Source organism: Egretta garzetta, unplaced genomic scaffold (genome assembly GCF_000687185.1).
Source record: "Egretta garzetta isolate BGI_Z169 unplaced genomic scaffold, ASM68718v1 scaffold226, whole genome shotgun sequence".
In the NCBI taxonomy this organism is placed as follows: Eukaryota; Metazoa; Chordata; class Aves; order Pelecaniformes; family Ardeidae; genus Egretta; species Egretta garzetta.
Window position 1 is genome coordinate 244,020 of NW_009260021.1, and position 4,778 is coordinate 248,797.

At 61.9% G+C, this 4,778-nt stretch overlaps 1 protein-coding gene across 1 annotated transcript in view; it reads left to right on the forward strand.

Moving 5' to 3' along the window:
* LOC104127969 (Krueppel-like factor 5) overlaps positions 1 to 4,778 on the forward strand; it is a 26,884-nt gene that overhangs the window by 1,153 nt on the left and 20,953 nt on the right. The gene's annotated exons all lie outside the window — the stretch shown is intronic.

Genomic DNA, 4,778 nt, shown 5'->3' on the forward strand with positions numbered 1-4,778 from the left:
GTGGCTCAGTACGGGGCAGGGGGGCAGGGGTTGGGGCTGTATCTCCACTGCCCGCTTCCCCTCTCCCGGTGGCACCGATGCCCCAAGGGCCGGTTTTGGGGCTCCGTCCTTCAGAGGGAGGTGGCGAGATGAAGGCAGCGTCTCCGTTGCCCTATTTCCATGTGATGCCCGGGCAGTCCAGCATCCACAGCGACCGCGAGCAGTGGTCGTGGGGGTCAAAATGGGGGGGGAGCGGCGGTCCCGGCTCGGCGCCGCTCCCCATAACCCCGGGATTGCCGGAGCCCCTGCCCCTCCGCCCTGGGCTTGGGTGGGTTATCTGATGTCGGGGGGTCGGGTGGGGGCTCTTCAGGAAGGGGGAGGGCGAGGTTTGCTTTCTCTCCCCCTTCGTAAGCCCGGCTGCCGGGTGGGATTAGGCAGCGGGGCTGGGGCTCGCCCCACACCTCAGCCACGGGGGGCAGACGGGCAGTGGTGCCCCCTGGCTTTGGCCAGCCCCCTGCCACCTCTGCTGGGGGATGTGGGGATAGGCAGAGCCCACCCATGGTTGGAAACGCCTCCATGCCACGACCCCACCCTTGCTGCCCTTCAAAGGGAAGAGTGTGGTCCCTGGGGCAAAGCCACCTTGCCACTGGTTTGCTCTGGGGTGGGGGCAGCCGAGGATGGGCCTGGGGGGCGGCCGATCAGAGACGCCGTCCCTTTGCCCTAAGACCACCCTGTGTCCCTTTACGGACAGGGGGGTCCCTGGGGTGGAAGCTGGGAAGCCGCAGGGCTGGAGCTGAGCACCAGCTCACCCATGCTCTGGGCATCAGCCCCCGACAGCCACGCCGGGGCTTTGCAAACCCACCCAGGGTGAAGCGTTGCAGGTGGCAAAACCCTGACAGCCCAGGGCTGGACCCCACATCTTCCAGGGAGGAGTTTTCCATGTGTTGGCCCCCTCGCTCTTTAACGAGCGCCGAAGGCCATGGTCGCTGTAGCAGAGATGCTGAAGAAGCTGCCGTAGCCGGAGGGTGGAAAAGCTGGATGGCTGCACATCTGGGAAAGCCTTTGCTTGGGGGGGGGTGGGGGGGTGTCAGAGCAGTTTGACAAGACTTATGGAAAAGGCTGTGACCTGTCAGAGCTCCAGCACCGGCCATCGCCCACGGGGCATGTCCCGGTCCCCCGCCCCCCCGATCGCTTTTCAAACAGGAGTGGAAAGTGGGAGCTATTTGCCGTCGAAAACTTTATTTGATCCGAGTCAGGTGGAAAGAGATCCTTTGTGGCGTTTATGATTAGTTTGTCCCTTTCCTTTGCCTTTCCAGCCAACCCTGCCCCAAATTGAAAATAAAAACAACAAAGAGAAAAGAGGAGAGAAAAGGGCTTCCGAGAGCAAAGCACTTTTCCTTTCTGATTTGAGTCGGATCGGCCAGGAATAGAATTTTCCTCTTTAAATCTTAAGAGGCCGACGCTAGAAGGAAGGTTAAAAAAAATAAATAAGTAAAAACAAAAGCAAGGCACGTCCAGGGAAGCATTTTGGAAGAGGAGGATTCGTTCCCTTTGCATGGCTGTCGGGTGCCCCCCGATGAGCGAGGGGGCTGGGGGAGCTCCGGGGCTCGTCTGCTGCTCCCACCTCGCTGCCCTTTGCTCTCCGGGGTCTGCGGAGCCAAAGCAGCTCCCGGGCACTTTGTTGTTCCCTGGGGCTGGGGAACCCTCCTGGGATCATCTGCTGCTTGTCAGGGGGGGTGGCTGCGTCCCCGTGGGCTGTGCCTGACCCCGCGGTAGATGAGCTGCCCCGTCGCCAGGTCCTCTGAGCCACCCCATCCCTCCCGGAGCCACCTGCGGCTTCGTGCCGTGGTCTCCCTCAGGCGTAAGCGTGGTCCTCGGTGCTGCCAGCCCTGCCCTCTTGTGCGAGCTGTCCCTGGGCAGCCAGCGGCGGTGATGGGAAGTGAGGACAGACCCGGGTTTATGTGATCCTGGAGACATTTCCAGAAGGAAGCTCCAGCATGGCTGGGAAGGGGATGGCACTTACCCTGTGGGACAGGAGCTGGCTCCCAGCGGAGCTGTTTTGAGGAGCACGAGGTGCCGGTGAGGTGGAAGGGGTGGCCCACGCTCATCTCCGTGGTTTGCTTTGCCACAATTAAAGGCTGGGGAGGGTGGGGGCTATTGGGGGCATCAGCCCCGCCACCGCCGGCCGGGTGCGATGGCCTGTCCTAGAGGGCTCGGGGAAGGCAGTGCCCGTCTCAATGGGCCGCACCAGCCATGAATTCGGAGCTGCTCTCTGATGTCACAGCGTCGCTCGGGTTTGCAGCAGTGTTGGATGAGGTCAGGACCTGTGATGAGGCTGGGAAGAGAGGTGGACAAACCCCACAGCCCGTCCCCTGGTTTAACCCCTTGCCTAACTGCATCCGGAGCCCCAAGGGCGGCTGCGTTGAGGCCGGTGAGCACCCAGCGGGGGCAGAGGCTGTCATGGGTGACGAGGAAGATCCCGGTGAGCGTGGCTGGGGATTGCTCCAGGCCAGCTCGTCCTTCATTGCCTCCCTTCCCTTGGGTGGGCTGGGCTGCTGCAAGCTGAGAAACGGCAGCAAACGGTTCCCCTTGTGTCCCCCAAGCCCAGCTCCCTCCCCGCAGGCAGTTTCTCACCCCTGTGCTTGGTGCACCCCCCTCCTGCCCTGCCCGAGGGCTGGGCGGGGGGCTCGCACAGGAGGGAAAGGGCTCCAGCATCTGGGAGGTGCTTGAACAGATTGAGGTGGTATCAGGACAGTGCTGTTCCCCCCCCGCCCCAGCCCCGAGAGCTTCTCCTGGCAATTCGGGTCCTTGGTACCACGCACGGTGTTTCCCAGACCCTTCCAACGGAGCGGATACAGGTGCCGTGGCATTCCTCTGACTTTATTCTGGCAGGGATTTTGCTGCTGGTGTCACAGGAGAAGCTGGGCCAAGTGGTTTGTAGGTGTGCTCCGGCTTTCTGGACAATGCGGGAGCTTTCTGGGAGCTGTTTCAATCCCGCTCTGCCCCTGCGGGGCCCTGTGCGCTGTGTCCGGTATCTCATGGGTCTGAGCCCCTTTGGCCACATCCTCATCACGAACATGGCTGCGCTGGGGTGGTGATGGGTGGTGGCTCCCTCTTGGACCAGGGATGGGCTTTCTGGCTCCCCAGTGGTCCAGCGTCTTGCACAGCCCCACCGGAACCAGGGCGATGGGTTTTGCTCATGCAGATGTGGTTTGCATCGGGGCGGGGAAGGAGTCCTGCCCCACTTCATTTGTCAGTAGAGATGCAGAAGTCCACAGCACGGCTGTCAAGGGCTGATTCGTTTCCTTGGGCTGTCAGGAGTTGTGTGCAATGAATGAATTCGGCTTTTCTGCAGGGCCAGGGGAGGTGGTAGCTTTGGAGTTTTGCTCTGGGCCTGTAGCGAGATGTTGACAGCTCGTTGTGGCCGAGGGTAGCTGAGCCCGGGCATCCTCCTGCAGTTTAATGCCCACTCCTTGGGTGCTCAGAAGGGACCGAAAATATCGTGTCCCCTCCCGGGGTCCTCCTCATCCCCAGCACGCTCAGGGGAAGAAGGTGACGCTGCTGAACGTGGCCCTGGGTACGGGGACGCCCCAGGCACGAGCTCGGCGGGGTAGTGCCTGTTCTCGAGGCTGCACCCATGTTTGAGGACAGGCTTTGCACTCGCGGTGTCGCAACGCGATGGCATTCCCCTGCCTATCCCTGCCGGATCGCGACGGTGCAAGGGGACTGCGCAGGCTTTGCACCGCCACGTTTCGGACGAGCGGCGATTCACAGCCCCATGCTGCCGCCGGTCCTTGCCCATCCCTTACTTCACCAGCCGAGCAAGGAGCTGAGCTCAGGCCCTGCCAGGATCCCAAATTTACAGCTGTGCAAACAGGCACGGGAGCGGGGCGGGCTGGGGCGATCTGCCGAGGATGCTGTGACGACTTCCTCGGTCCACGTAACGTGCTTTTGTGGGCAGTGTGAAGTCAGGGTTCTCCGCTCTCTCTTGGGCGGCCGGGATGTTCTGCCCTCTGGGATCCTTCTGGCTTTGCAGAAGGGTTCAAAAACGTCCGTGCGTTTGGTACAAGTGTGCAAAATGCCGTGCGAAATTAATTCTGGGCAAGGGAGGAAGACTGGGCAAGGAGAAAGGGGCTCACGTGGTCTCTCTTGGCTCGAGGTGGTGGGTTGGCAGCTGGTGTGGCCGAGCCCTGCGTGGGGCTAGAGGGACCTCGGGAAGGAGGGAACCTTTCGGGCTGTTTTGCTTTGGGATCGGCTGACGCCTGCTGCTTTCAGGACCAGCCCGCAGATTTGCAAGTCTGATGGGCTTTCCGTTTGGTGGGTGTCTGCAGGGCCATGGGGAAACTAAGCTGGAGTCCCCAGAAGGGAGGAATTTGTCCATCTCCCCCTGCGGGAAGACCCTGGGGACAGTGCCCGGGCAGGACGGCTGCCTGCCACAGCCCTGTGTCGGGGTGGTGGGCTCGCTGCAGCTCAGACCCCCTTGTGGGAGCAGGTCCAAAATCAGCGGGGAGCTTGCTACTGCTCAGCAGGCTTTGGACAAAACCCGTGTTACCGGTGAGCCAAAGGCCAGGAAATTTGAGGGATCTCATCCATAGTCTCTGTTATTTTACTTTTCCTTCATCCCCCCAGCCCGCAGAGTTCCCCGCGTGTCGGGGGGGTTGCGTAGGCAAGCGCCGCTGGAAGCGGACGCGTCCTAGGATGAAGCGGCTTGGCCGAACCTTGAGCTCGTTGGAGCACAATGGCTTTGTCCGGGCGGTACAAAGGCTGATTGTTCTGCCGGGGGGGGGGGGGGGGGGGGG